The sequence below is a fragment of the Cupressus sempervirens genome, chromosome 11, assembly GCF_028749045.1.
Source record: "Cupressus sempervirens isolate cs-2001-9-10 chromosome 11, ASM2874904v1, whole genome shotgun sequence".
NCBI classification, from domain to species: Eukaryota; Viridiplantae; Streptophyta; class Pinopsida; order Cupressales; family Cupressaceae; genus Cupressus; species Cupressus sempervirens.
Window position 1 is genome coordinate 138295498 of NC_143128.1, and position 16512 is coordinate 138312009.

The window sequence follows — 16512 nt, forward strand, 5'->3', positions numbered from 1 at the left end:
CTTTAAAAGAATAAGTTGTAACAAAGTTGTCTACAAATCTTGACTAAGTTCATTAGTGGGTGCCAAGCAAACTAGTTCATGCCAAGCAAATTATCAATAAGTGCCAAACAAATAGAAAATCTAGTGTATGCCGAGTGAAACAAAAGGTGCCAAGCAAATTCAGGTATTGAGCTAGACAAAAATGTAATAGGTGTCAAGAATCAATAAAATTTAGTTGATATTGAGTGAATTCATAGTAGGTGTCAAGCAACATAGTATGTCTCAAGCATTATAAATTCAATAGTGCCAAGCTACTACATTATTTGAAAAGTCAAAGATTTTCTAGATTTAAGTCAACAAGTTTGTTACCTTGAATTTTGTGAACTAGATGGAAGATAAGGATGATGAGCTAGTGCCACAAAATTTTAGGTTAACCATTTTTAGTTAAATACAAGAGGATTCTATAAGATGTTTCTAGAAGAAACAAGATTAAGGGTAGATTCATTGAATCTTACCTAATCCATTCAAACCCAAAATAAGACTGGGAAGATTAGAGTGGGAAAAGTATTCCAGACTTCTATTTAAGGAGTTACAAGTCAAGAAGCAAGAGTGGTTGGTTGGAGAGAGTATGTGGTGTCAAGGAGAAGGCATTGAGAGAGAGGAATAGAGTATAAAGACTCTACTTTGATAGGTGACCACAAAGGTGATTGCACTAGCACAATGAGCATGGAGACTCAAGGAGACAAAGATTGAAAGGAGGAAAAGCTGTTAGAGATGCAAAGACTAAAGGCTAGACAAATTTTGTGAATTGAATTGAGATCTAAAATCTAAAAGTTATGTTATGAGTTATATCAGATCAAAATCCCTTATTGTTACTCTCTAACAATTATATCTGTTAAGGTAAAATCTTATGGACTTAGGTTGTTTTAACAACCATTTTGTAAATCCTTTAACAAGGTGACATTCCAAGTGAATGTTCTAAAGTCCTTTAACCAGGCCCATTTCTAATAGTGTGGCTAAAATCCTTTAACCAAGTCACATTTAATAGTGTGTTTTCTAGCCTTTAATATGGTAGGCCTTTTAGAGGGCATCACTTTAGAAGAGTGAGAAAGGAGTAGCATGTTACTAGTGGTTTTTCCCAAATTGGGTTTCCATGTAAATCACTATATTATGTGTTGATCTTTCATATCTTATTCCTACATGTTGATTTATCAGTAATTTGTTAAGAAGAATGTTTAGCTTGGATGCATGATTAGTTTAATGGGCTCACTACACTTAGTGAAAAAGTTTTATTAGGACATTTGGACCTTGAATAACTAATTCACACCCCCTGCCCTCTTAGTTATTCTAAAGCATTTCTAACAATAATTGTTGATATAAGATTATTTTGAAGTGAAGAAACTATATTGGAAAAATCATTATTTTGTCAATGATGTCAAAGCTATTGCATATTGGTGAGACAATTGATTTTTGATCTAAAAGATATCATTTAGCTGATGGGTGAAGAGGATTTTAAAAGAGGAGATAACAATAGAACATAGAGAAAGGTTGAGATATTTGGTATGTAAAAGAAGCACTAATACCAAGTAAGATATATATACTATAGTATATTTCTTATCTACTTAAAATTCTAAAATGAAAAGTTACCAAAGTTAATACTAAAAGAAGATCAAGTATAAAAATGGTCTACCAAGCCTTGTTAAGCAGTTAGTGCAAGTTAAGAAAAACTTAGTGCAAGTAGAGTGAAAATCAAAAGGTGTTAACCAAAGATGAAAAATAGTGCAAGTTGAGTTATTTTTAGTATATGCCAAGTAAATTTTAGTTGGTTTTGAGCATCATTTACTATTTTTTTTTGATTTAACTAGTGTTATCTAAGTGAAAGAATAGTATAGATGTGACAAATTTAAGCTAGCTATTTTGATTTCTTGAATTGTGTGAAGCATGTGGAAGATAACTATGATGAGTTTGTAACATGGAATTCAAGCTAAACTATTTTGAGGTGAATTCAAGAAAGATTGTAGAAAAAGTTTCTAGAGGAACCAAATAGAAAAGTGGGTAGATTCATTGTATCCTACTGAACCCTTAAATGGATGGTTATGGTTAAGCAGAAAAAGATCTTAATTCTCTATTTATAGAGATAGGTAGTAAAAAAAAAAAAAGTTTTCATGTGCAATAATCTAAGCAAGACAAGGAGTCTAGGGTATTGCTTCATTCAATGGCTGAATAGAAGTGATTGCAATTGGTATGCAAAGAAAGAAGGCTTAAGAGTATTAATTCTTGAAGGGTGAACAAGTTATTAGAGCTAAAGTGAGTGAATGCCAAGTAGAATGGAGGACTAAAACAAAGATTTGTAATCTATAAGTGAGTTTTAATTTATTATCATATCAAGCCTTACTATTAATTTCTAATCATTTTATTAGCCAAGGGTAATTCCTTTGGATTAATGTTGACCTAATATTCATTTTTAAAGACTTTAACTAGGTGACATTCTAATGGAACATTATAATTTCCTTTAACAAGGCTCACTCCTAGCAGGGTGATTGAAATCCATTAACCAAATCACATTTAACAATGTGTATTGTAATCTTTAATAGGGTTTTCCTTTCATAGGGCATCACTTCTGAAGAGTAAGAATTAGTAGCATGTTATTGGTGGTTTTTCTCAAATTGGGTTTCCACAAAAATTCCTTGTGTCAAATTGTATGAATGTTCTTATGTTGTTTCATGTTGACAATTCTGTAATGTTTTTTTGACCTAGGACACTAACCTACAATGTTTATGTATTGTATGATCTAATAGATGCATGCATGGTAAGGTTTTTTGGATATGGGTCTACTAAGAATTGTAAATTTTTATTTGTACATTTGGACCTTGGATAACTAATGCATCCCCCTCCCCTCTTAGATATTCTAAAGAATTCCAATAGTTGCTATCAGAGCCATTTGCTTAAGACAACTATTTTAAAGATACTAGAAGCAAATGATCAAGATGTCAAAAAGAGAGGTACCCAAGCTTAATAGGGACAACTTTCCTACATGGAAAATTTTGATAAAGCTACACCTAGAAGATCTTGGAGATGATGCACAATCTACCATCACTATTGACTATGTTAATCCTTCTAAATCTCTAACTACTAAAGAGCTTAAGAAGAAGAAAGAACACAATTAGGTAATGTTTGAGATTTCCTCTGCCCTAAGTTATTCCAAGTTTGATGACATTAAGAGTTGTGTAGTGCTGAGAAGATGTGGGATGCTCTTCACACCATCTATGGAGGTGATGCAAATTTTTTGAGAGCCAAATCTAAAAGTCTTGGAGGTAGTTTGATGATATGAGAATGCAAGAAGGTGAGAATGTTGCTCAATCTTGCTCTAGGATAAAAGATATTTTTAATGCTATAAGAGGATCTACTAGTAAAATAAATGATGAAACTATATTACAAAAAGTTTTGAGAACACTACTACCCATCGATGTTATTAGATTTTCTACAGTACAATAATTAAGATGTATAGCAGGTTCTAATCTGACTCTTGAAGGTCTGGTAGGTAGGCTAACTACTTTTGAGCTATCCAATTATGAAAAATTTGAATCTGAAAATTTTGAATCTACTTTCAAAGATAAGGTGTCATTGAAGGTAAAATATGTTTCTAGTGATAGTGATTCAGATGAGGAGGATGTAGAACAACTTGAACCACTTCTAGTAATGAGATTAGTTACCTATCATGTGTTTTAATTGTAATGAGGTTGGTCATATTACTACTAGATGTCTAGAGAAGAACTATAGAGGTGGAGACAAGCACAAAAGTAGAAGAGATGAGGACAAAAAAAATTACAAAGACAAAGGCAAAAAATCTTGCTACATTGCAAAAGAGGAAACCAAAGATGGATCTGATGATCATGATGATGAAGTGGTGTATGTTAAAATGAAGGATGATTCTGATGAGGATAAGGCAACTGCATTAATTCTTCTGTGAACAAGAATGACAAATGGATCATTGATAGTGGATGTTCACATCACACTAATGGAGATAAAATCAATTTTATTACCTTAAATTGTTTTTAATTAAGTAAAAGATGTTTTACAAGGATCTTGAAACCCAAGATTTTTTACAACATATCTAAACTATAGATATAAAATAAAGTCCAACACCCATGAAACTACTTATAAAAAGCCAAAAACTAACAATAGGCTCATGGCCAGGAGACAAAAAGCCAACAACCCTATAAAGAGATGAAACAAAAAGAGAACACTAAAAATTAATTCTCTTTATCAAGAACTAACAGGGTCTCTATAGCTTCATTGGCCTTCCAATTGTTTGCACCCTTCTAGACCTAGTTCTGGATGTCTGTGTGATCCTTGGTCTCTTTCTGATCATCCTTGGCATGCCCAATATCTAAGTTGGTCTTCTCCATCACATCCCCACCAAATATGTCACTCATTAGAGAATCCCCTAGACTGACAATATGTTGGGCCCATTTGCCATTGCACCAAAAGCCATGACTGTTAGTGAACATGGAACACCACATAATTAACCACCTGTGGGCAGGGGAGCGCATTGCATCACCCAAAAATCTCCCCCTCGACGCACATACCAGGTGCTTACGCGGGTTGGGAAGGCACCGGGGAGATTTGAACCCATGATCAGGCCAAAACCAGGCTCTGATACCAATTGTTGGGCCCATTTGCCGTTGCACCAAAAGCCATGACTGTTAGTGAACATGGAACACCACATAATTAACCACCTGTGGGCAGGGGAGCGCGTCGCATCACCCAACACAATATTCTCATTCAGGTTATTCAAAGTGGCAATCATTTGATTAGCTAGGTTCTAATGTGTGGATTCCAACCCTTTGGACTTTTTGTTTAACCTTGGTGATTATATCCTCCTGGTCAGAATTATGTCCCTAAATGCTACTATGTCACTAGCTCACATCCTGGTCTCTCTTCTCTTCATTGTGCCCTTGATTGCTACTATTTTTCTAGATTCCTTCCTAGCTTCTTTTCCCCTTAAGGTCTTCAATTTCATGAAACAACCATTTGATGGACTAAAAATTGTCTATCATGCTATTCTTAGCATTGTTCAGAAGGTTAAACCCAATTTCTTGTGCACTATTTGAGATAATGACTAGGGCCAGATCAATTAGATTATCATAACGGGCATTTTCATCAAAGTCTTCCATTACTTGGATATTTAGTAGCTCCCTTACAATCCCCATATTCGCGATGTTCATGTTAAACTCCCTCCATGCCCTCCTATTCTTCATTATCACTTTCCCACTTTTTCCACTAGCATTTCTATCATCTCCTTTGGTAGAGAAAGAGTAGGGCCAGGGATCTCTAGAATCTAGACTTTGGTATCTTCCTATAGTGAGGCCTCATCAACTTTTCTTTTCCTAGGGTTCCTCAGCATATCATCTAAAACCTTCTCCCCCTTTTCACTTTTCCTCCCTTTCACCTCCTCCTTCAAATTTTCCTCCCCCTTCTCCTCTTCCTCTAAATTATTCTCCTCATCTTCATTGTCATCCTCCTCCTCATCTTGAGACTTAGACTTGGGGGGAACAGGGGGAAGGATTCTAGGGCTCTTTCTACAGGGGATGTAGGTAGAAGGGGTGACATTCCTTTCTTCCTTAGGGATTTTTCCTTTAGAGGAGGTATTATCCTCATCATCAAATTTTATGGTGTGCACTTCCTCAGAGTCTGAATTCCCATTTTCCTCATAAGCATTCTTGATATCAGTGAGGAATTTTCCCTTTTTTTGAGTCTTTAGATACTCATAGACCAAGAGGAGTAATCCTTCATGAAGGGTTGGATTAGTAGTGGGTTTCCTCTTAAAACCCTTGATACCCTTTCTCATAGGGGTGAAAAGATAAAAAGGAAAAGAGATTTTGATGCCATGCCTAAAATGATTAATCAAAATGAAATGATGCATCCTGATCCTATCAAATCTATTGTCTAGAGAAATATATTTAATGGTGACCCTAAGGACATACCTCCATGGCTTTTCAATTGACTCCATCCTGTAATACATCTCTGCCTTGATGAGTTTCTTCCTTTCATCTTCATTCTTCACAAATTATTTTATAGCATTGGCTGACATTTTCTTATCCCTAAAGAATTTAATCACTTCCAGAGAGATCTTCATAACCTAGGCAATCAACTCTGCATTGACATGGCGAGTGACCCCATCTATTTTCACTTTCCCATTTTTCTATGAATCCACCATTAAGTTGCTGATTTCCACATCAAAACCATGAACCTTCTCAAAAAATTTAGTAATACCACCCTTTTCTTGCTTAGACCAAACCTTTCTTCTATTTTTCTAGTTCTCTGCCTCCCCCAATGGCTCCCTTCTACTTCTCACCTACCATGGTTTCCTGTGGTTCAAAAAGCCTCCCACTACTCATAGAATTATAGACTTTGGCCTACTTCAAAATGCTAAACTCAAAAATGTTTTTGCAAATTTTAGTGGTTCTATTCATGAAAACTAATAAAGTGTGCCAAAAATACATACTATAATTATTTGAAAAGAGTTTCAAATGAGTTTTAATAACTCCCAATCTGACATGCAATCTGGCATATGTTTGTTAATTGTTATGATGGAAACCATGTAAGGTTTATTAATGATGCACGTTGTCTAATAAAAGGAGAAGGTTCTATCAAACTCATAGAAAATATTTTATGTGACAACACTTATTATGTTGAACGACTTAACTGTAATTTGTTTTGTTCAGTGTGTCACAATAAAATAGTTTAGGTTGCAAGGTTGAGTTTGAGAACAAGATTCCTAAGATATATGATACCGATGGGAAACTAATGGGAAAAGGTCATCAAACTAGAGGTAATCTATTTTATCATAATATGGATGATGCTACTTGTCTATTTACAGAATTTGATGGTGTGTGGCTATGGCACAAGAGGTTATGTCATGTTAATTTTGATAACTTGGTTAATATCAGTAACATGAGAAGAGTCAGAGGTTTTCCTAAGTTGAAGAAACCTAAAATATAATTTGCAAACATTGTCAGTTAGGAAAAATGAAAAAGTATAATTTTAAGAGTAAGACACACCTCTAAAGGAATTTTGGAGATTTTTCACTAACTTGTGTGGACCAATTCATGTGCAAAGCTATAAAGGTGATGAGTACATTATATTATTTGTTGATGATTATTCTATGATAATGACAATTATGTTTCTCAAAAAAACCTAATGCTTTCTAGATGTTTAAGTGATATTTTGCAAGATTTTAGAAGGAAATAGGTAAAAGTATGAAATGTTTGAGATCTAATAGAGGAGGATAATTTCCATCAAATGAGTTTGAGATGTTTTGTAATGATAGAGGAATCAAAAGAAAAACATCTATCCCTAGGACCCCTCCACAAAATTGAATTGTTGAAAGGAGGAATAGATCTACAATGGACTTTGCTATGACACTCATGATGGAGAAAAATGTTGCTTTGAAATACTAGAGCGAGGCTATAAGCACAACTATCTATACCTTGAACCATGTGCAAGTCAAGAAAGGTACTTCATTCAACACCTTTTGAACTATGGTATGGATACTCATCTAATGTAAAATATCTTAAGAATTTAGAAGCAAGTGTTATATTCTCAAGGATTTTAGGAATGGTAAATTAGATGAAAAAAGTGGAGAAGATATTTTCCTTGGCTATTCTATAAGAAGTAAAGCTTATAAGTGTTTAAATACTAAAATAAAAAAATTCTAAAAAGTGCAAATGTGAAATTTGATGAATATACAAAAGTACAAGAGGATGAACCTTGAAGGAACTAGAGGAATGAAAATGATTTGTATACTTTTATGAAGGTATGCCTACTGATGAAGATGATATAAATCAAAATGCAAATCAATAGCATGTTTTAGTGACTATTGAGTCACACACAATGAATGTCAAGTTACATTCAGGAATCGAACTATAGCCAAGTGTTGAGTTATAGAATCAAGGTTAGGTACATTTTGATTCGAAGATTAGTGTACATGAAAGAGATGTTGAATTGTCTAATAGAGAAGTAAATAGTGATTCTTAAATTGAGAGATCAAATGAGGAAAATAGAGTAGAACCAAGATTGTTAATGTATGTCAAAAGAAATCACACTACCACACAAATTATTAGAGATACAAATGCAATACTAGTGACATGAAATAGGTTGAGAAATGATACATGTTTTCTTAGGATGCATGAACCTAAGATAGTTAAAGATGCCTTAGAAGATGTGGATTGGAGTAAAACCATGAAAGAAGAGATTGAAAAAATTGAAAAGAACAAGACATGGACTCTAATTCCTAGACCAAAAGATAAAAAATGGGATTGGCACCAAGTGGGTGTATAGAAATAAGTTAGATGAAAATGGTGAATTCACAAGTAATAAGGAAAGATTAGTTTACAAGGGGTATGAATAAGAAGAAGGGATAGACTATGGTGAGACATTCACTCTTTTTGCAAGATTGGAAGGAGTAAGAACTCTACTTGGTTACTCTACATACAAAGGTTTCAAAGTTTATCAAATGGATGTTAAATCTACATTTTTGAATGGCATATTGGAAGAAGAGGTCTATATAGAATAGCCAAAAGGATTTGTCGATGCTGACAATTAGATTGAACAAAGCTTTATATGGTTTGAAGCAAGCACCAAGTGCATGGTATTAAAGACTTCACAATTATCTTGTGAAGATTGGATTTGAGAGGACTGATGAAAATAAAAATTTGTAATTGAAGACAGAAAAAGGAAAAGGTATTTTATTATCTAACTTTTTTCTCGATGATATCATATTTGGATGTCAGCATACTTTGTGTAAAGATTTTGCAAATGAAATGAAGAAAGAATTTGAGATGTCTATGTTTGGAGAGATCAAGTTCTTTGTGGGTTTGCAAGTACATAAGATGAAATATGGTATATACATCACTCAGTCAAAATATGTAAAGGAGATACTAATTTTTTTTGGTTTGGAAGATTCCAAGCTAGTAAGCACACCTATTATGACATGATACAAATTATCAAAGAATGGTGATTTAGATAAGATGAATCAAACATTGTATAGGTCTATGATTGAAAAATTACAATACGTAGTACATAGTAGACCTAATATTGCATTATCTCTTGGGATAGTTACAAGATTCTCTACTAATCTCAGGGAGAATCATTTGATGGTTGTTAAGAGAATAATGAGATATCTAAAAGGAACATAAGACTATGTTCAATACTATAAGAAAAATGAGAAGTTTGAGTTTAGAGCCTACACTGATGTTTATTGGGCTAGAAATATTGATGATGAAGAGAGCACTATTGGACAAGCAAATTTCTTAGGAAAAAGACTAGTTACATGGACTAGCATGAAACAAAATTGCATATCTCAATCTACTACTAAAGCTAAATATGTTGTTGTTATAGTAAATTGTACAAATATTGTATGGATCAAACAACTACCCAAAGGTATGAAGGGGGGAATCATTGAACCTATGATACTTTATTATGATAATACAAGTGCTATAAATATATCAAATAATCTTGTGATGCATATAAAGACTAAGCACAGTGCAATCAAGTATCATTACTTGAGAGAGTTAGTTCAAGACAAAGAGGTGAAGATGGAATATGTGGATACAAAAGAGAAAATAGATGATATCATCACAAAAGCATTACCTAAGGATGCTCATGAGTATCTAATAAGTAAATTAGGGGTGATACCCCTATCCAAGGCTATTTAAGAAGCATGAAAAGTGCCCTACATCAATTGAGATGATTGACATATGTTACAAATGTTGGCATTAAGTTAATATTGCCATTAGTGACAATGCTTATCTATTTCAGCATAGCTACAAGGCTCAACACTTAATTTCCTACACTCACCAAGCATTCTATTAATAACCAAGCTTTGAAGTGTTCAACAGTTTACACCAAGTCGAATAGTGGCTACCAAGTGAATACAAGCAATGTAAAGATGAGCAATATCTACCATGCTTCACAGTATCTATCAAGTAGTAAGTTTGTGTCATGGAAATTCAGTGTAAACTAAGTATTGGATGAAGCAATATTTACCAAGTGAAGCAAGGTAAACTCAGTGTGCAATATCTACCAAATGACACTAAATCTACCAAGTCACTAGTGGTCATCAAGTTTAGAACTACTTTGAGTGACTAGTATGGACCGAGCCTTCACTTCTACTGAGTGCATGATGATGCCATGTAATGCAATGGATATCGAGCATCAAAAGGTTATCAAGTTAGTTTATTGAACCTGAGTTATTTACTATTGGGCCAACTTTGTAATGTGTTGTTCACTTGTATTTTGGTCAACCTTGCAGTTTTGTAAATTTGAAAGGTATATATGTAAGGTGTGTTGTAAAAAATCATTTGTATTTGAAGAAAGAGAGAAGTAATGTGAAGTAATTTTTGAAGAATACATGTGAAGGATTATCAACAATAGTTCAAGGAATATGGGAAGGTCAATATGGAAGCAGATAAGTTATATCCATCACATAAAGTGATCAGTGAATAAAGGATCTTATCAGCAATCAGTTGTAAGTAGATCCAGTACTTCATCTTAATAGGTGAATCAGTTTCTAAATCCTCTAACAAGGTAGACTTAATAGTATTTGTATAAATCTCTTAACCGAGTGCATACTTCATTGTATATTTGTAAATCCTCTAACAAGGTGGACCTAGTAGTTCTTTGTGCTCCTAATAGGGTAGATCACCAAAAGTGGTCAATGTAAGCCTTAACAAGAAAACTTTATGCTACAGTAGTGAACTTTTGTGGGTACCATCCCCACCCTAGTTTTACATTCTATTTGGAAGGTTTTTGGGTCACAAAAACATTGTGTTCTTTTCTGTGATGAATGTTTAATCTTTTAGTACTAATGTATGCAGTAGCATATATTTATTTGTGGTAAACTTAAGAAGAGTTTTAAAGTTACTGATTCACCCCTCCCCTCTCAGTAACTTATCATATCTTGAATATTTCCAACAATTGGTATCAGAGCATTGTGGTTCTTAGGATAAAAGTTTGACAGCTTGAGCAAATATCTAAAGACAAATAGAGATATTTAGACTTGACTAGGTAATTGAAAATGAAAAGCTAGATCGGAGATGACCATAGCTAAACTCAAGGAAGCAAAGGAGCATCCTTCCCAAACCCTGAAAAGAAGGAAGGAACTTGCAAGAAAAATAAATGACCATCAATATGTTGCAAAAAAGACTGAATACATTTTCCCATCAAGCAATTTAGATGAAGCTAATGAGGCAATCAAAGAACTCCTAGCAAAGAATGGCTCTCTGCAAGAAGAAGTAAGGAAACTCAAAAGAGAACAAGAAATTAAATCAATTAAGCTATGTGAGATTTTGGAACAAAGGAATAAGGAAAATGAAGAGATGGAGGCAAGAAAAAATGAAGAAAAAAATCAATCCAATCAGCATGAAGATCTCATTAATCAAATCATTAGAGCAAATGAAGAAATTAGGATTCTCAAAGTACAAAATGAAAGAATAAGAAATGATCTAAATTATGAAAGGGAAATTAATGAAAGAATAATGAGAGAACCGAGATGTGAAAATAAAATCATTGAAAAATGACCTAAATGCTGAAAAACAAATCAATGAGAGAATGATGAAATCTCAAGAAGACATGAATCAATTAAATCAACAAAATGAATAGAATCTTAATAGGCAAAAAGGTAAAGTAGGACTTGGATATAATGAAGAAGAAGGTGAATCTTGCAAGAAAGGTGCAAAAAGAAATTAGAAACCCTCATGCAATATTTGTGGAAAAATTGGTCATACATCAAACAAATGCTAAAGCAAGGGAAAAGAAAAATTCAATGGAAAGTGCTACAACTACAATCAGCATGGTCACAAAGCTAAGGAATGCAAGGAGAAACCAAAATTTTAGGGTAAATGTCACAAATGCAATAAGCATGGTCAAAAGGCATCTCAATGTAGATCTAAATCATTCAATCTAATATAATAACTTGTAAAGGCAATATTTGGATGGGACTACAATACATAGTGCATATGTCATTATTGTAGAGAATATGGACACATTAGCATAAATTGTGCAAGGCATCACCTAAGGAAGAAGGATACTACTGTAAGGTGTTACACATGCACTAAACTTGGTCATATAGCTAAAAACTACATGAATATAAGCAAAGTTAAAGCTGAAAAGAAAGCAAGGGCCGATAACATAAGGAAACAAATGACACAGCAATGGATTCCTAAATCTACTGAGGATACAAGCTCAAATCATGGAAGTGAAGTCACTCAAGAAGTGGGTGACTCCATCCCCTCAAACTAAATTCCTAAGAATGTATTGGAGTTTTACTCAACAAGAAAATCATAAGTAGTTCCAGCAAATATGAGGAATGCAAATGATCCAATTAGTATTCCAAATACACGAGGATCACATATAGGTTATCTTTCATTGTGTTACATAAAACTCCACTAAGGAAAGTTGGTTGAAGATGTTACCAAGCAAGGTTGGGAGTAAGATAAATTTGGTTCATCTGTTGAGCTAATACTCTTGCCAAGTTAGGTCAGTGGATGATAGTTTGTCATGCATTGTGTCATTATGGCACTCAACATTTATAAAATTTTCTCAACAAAGGGGGCAATTTCAACTTCATTTTTCACCACACTCATAGTATTCAAAGAGCAGAGTGATTTGAAAGAGCATTATAGTGTTTTTGAGCAATTTAGCAGTGAGATCTTCACTAATTCTATCATCTACCAAGAAGCAATGGCATCTACTAGTGGAAGTAGAACCAAACTAAAGAAAGGTTTTAAAATGTTGGTTAAGGGTGTCGAATGGAAAGCACCAAACTTCAAGCTTGTTTTGATCATTGCTAAAACACTTGATCCTTATGGTGCTCAATCACAAATCCCACCAAAGGTACTCCTAATTAATGACATAAAAACTCATTTTAAAAGTACTATTCAAGAATTAGGGACATTAAAAATGGATACTGCCCTAGCTAAAATGTGTGTTGACAGAGTTTTAAAACTTGAGCATAAACATTTGGAAACTAAAGGATTAACTCATATCCCTGAAATGCCTAAGAAATTCCAAGTAAAATGGATAAGGTAAAAATTGAGTTATTTCCACAATGGTCAGTTATGGTTGGAGCAACCCATTGTGATAAAAAAGAAGATGATACATAGCGTTACAGGTCTACCAATACTAAGCAAAACTAAGATAACCAAAATCCTAGGTCGGTAGGAACTACAAAAGAAAACCCTAGTTGAGTGGGACAGTAGAGGTTTGAAAATAAACAATGTCACTAACATAGAGCTTAGGTTTGTTATCCGCATCATTGTACATAAGATCTACAGCTCAAGCTGGTCAAACAACATTCCTTGTGAGGTAGTTGACCTAGCATACAAGGTTATAAAGAAGAACCTTGAATTTGATTTGTCAAATGTGTTACTAAAGCAATTGAACAAAAACATTGAAAGTGTGAAGAATTCCAAGAATAATTCCTTAAAGTTTGATTCATTGCTTACTTTTTTATTCTTTTATGTTCAAAAATTCTTTCTATCTAAGGGCATAGTCATATGGAGGAAAGACACCCCTATTCTTTATCAGATAAATGAATTTATTGAAGAAATGGGTGAAAATTTTGAAAGGGTGTTGGACAATTATTTTGAGGCATTCAAAGAGAAAATGAACAATAGATTTTGGATCCCACCCAAGCTTATAGAAGACTACAAGGATGACATATGTTTCATGGTAGACTATAATAGAGTGCACATTCAAGAATTCATACAAGATTGGCATGGGTATAACCATTTCCTTATGAAATTAACATTGATGAAGCTAGAAACATCATTGAGGTTGAACCACCTCACAATAGGTGTTCCATAGTCATGCTCTAGGCCTGGCTTAGGAATAATCCATTCAAGCTAAGACTACTTTTCCCCTACCATGAGGTGCATTTAGATTGTCAACCCAAGGACGTATACTTGAAATGGTCGGCACAGTATGTGCACTAGGTACCTTGATGAGTCATTATGCTTGTGATGTAGGAAAGTAAAAATGCAAAAGAAGAAAACTACACTACTGCTGTGGAAAAGAAACTATTGAATCTATGAATGTTGAAAAAATAATGACAAGATAACAGAGATTCTATCTTGACTTATCCACCAGACTGTTCTCGCAGATGCTACAGGAACGTTCATGAAGTGTGATGCTACAGGAAGGAATTAACTACCTACGTCTTACTTAAAATACTGCTAATGCTAGTAAAATGAATCTATTCTATCCTAATCTAATCCACCTTCCAAGTGGGCCCCCTTGGTTGGCTTCTCTAATCTACCAACGTAGGATAGAAGCTAAAGAGAACTAATTCATTTTATTAATTAGTTACTACATGATTCAGAATTGTAAAACACAACTGCAACAAACTATGAATCAGTGTTCTCTCTTACTCGATAAAACTTATCAAAAACCAAAACTAAAAACTTCACACATAGGAGTTGATCTCGAAATATATAGGGAATCTACTCTTTATTACATAACAAAAAAGTAACTATCCTAAGTTAAGTCCACAGGAGAGAATATAGGAGAACAACTGAAAGCAGAAAGGAAGGATAACGAAATTGAGGAGGGAGCAATGAAGTCTCAGCATCCGCTTGTTACAACGTAAATGTAGAGAAGGTAATGGCTCGTAAAATCTCCTCCTTATTCACTACCATGTTTCCTGGAGTGGTTATAACTTCCTTTTCGTGGTTGTTCCTTGATGCTCATTTCTCCTTGAATGCTGTCGATAACCAACTTCTAGATTCTTCCACTCATCCTTTAATCCTTATCATCAGGTTAGTTATGATATAAGACATATTTGTAAATAAACATCCATCAAACTAAATTCAAGCATAAGAATGCACATTTGGATATTTATATGAAATAATACATATTAGATATAATTTAGGCAAAAGATGACATAGTTTTTCTACCCCATAAATCATCAAAGGTTTATCAAACATAGGCTTATAAGTGTTAAAACAAGGATAAACGGAGTATCACAAAGTATCTTGAACATAACAAAATAAAGGAATTTTTTAGACTCATCAGAGGCATTAGTTAATGAGCTAGCCAATCCTAATCTTCCTACATTTGGCACTAATGAGGAAGCCAAGAAGAGGATAGAGCTTAGAATTAAGATTCCTCAAGTTCTCGGTAGAGGCAAGAAGAGAATTACAAAATTAAAGACTATTGAAGGTCCTCTAATGCTTATCAAGGGCAAGGGTGAGGATGATGAAGAAGAAGAAGAAGCAAAGAAAGAGGAACCTACAAAGAAGAAAGGTAGAGTGATTATTAACAAACCTTAGAAGAAACCAACTATAGTGTTCTTTGAGAGAGAAAGGAAAGGTAAAAGTGAACTAGTGTTCATCCACTCTGCACCTACAATTGAGGAAAGGATGAAGCAACCAAAAGTTGGAGTAGGAATTTGTAACTTCAAAGTTCTCAAATATGAGACTCAAACCCAAGTAGAGCAAAAATAGATTGAGGACTTAGTTATGGAGAAGATGGGTATTTGGAAATACTCCCTTGCTCAAATTCAATCTCAAATCTATGCAAATCCTTTTGCCAAAATCAAAGTCAAACGGGAGAACATGGTGCAAACTATAAAAGACATCTTTGAACAAAAACTGAGACAGTTGGTACCAAATCTGACTAATGAAAAAGTGAGGAAGGAAATAAAAGATCATGAAGACAGAATGATTCTAAAGCTTAACACTTGCTTCATATTAAGGAAAAATATAGAATCAATGGTTAAGCATGCCTCAGATGTTTGGAGAGATTTATATCATCTTAACAAGCCATCAGAGGAAACTATTGAAATTAAAGATGATTATAGTGATGATGATGATAATGATGATGACAACACTCCTTCCATCTCAGTTACTATAGGAGAATTGCATGCTCTAATGAAGGAGAAGGAAGGAGAGGAGAATGTAGAAGAAGAGATGGATGAAGAAGAAAAGGATGAAGATGATATGGTCAGAATAGTAGTAGAAACAATTACATCTCTTCCTCACACTCCACCACATACTATCACATCTGTGGAGATAGCTTCTACTAGTGAGATTGTGAGCACAACGGTAACATCAATTGCTCAATCTTCACTAGCCTCCTCCCAACTCTAGGTGTCTACAATGGAAGTTTCAAGTACATCATCTACTTGTATATGAGCAATGTTAGTATGCTAATAGAAACCAAATTTAAATAAAGATTCTACAAACTAAACAAAATTCATAAACTTCAAGATAGACTAAGATGAACTCTCAATTGAGAATATGAGCCATTAATGGATTCTCTCAATGAGAAGCTCCCTTGTTGAGTAGCTTTGTCTAAATAGATATGATGTATGCTCAAGCTTATGCTTCAAAAAGGGCTTCAAATGGAGTTGGAATTTGGGTGTGAGTGTATGGTTTTGATGTAAAATGGCTTCTCAAAATGGCATTATGACTTTACTTCATGGATTGTGTTATTTTTCAAAGGGGAAGGATCCAATTTATAGGCAAGAGG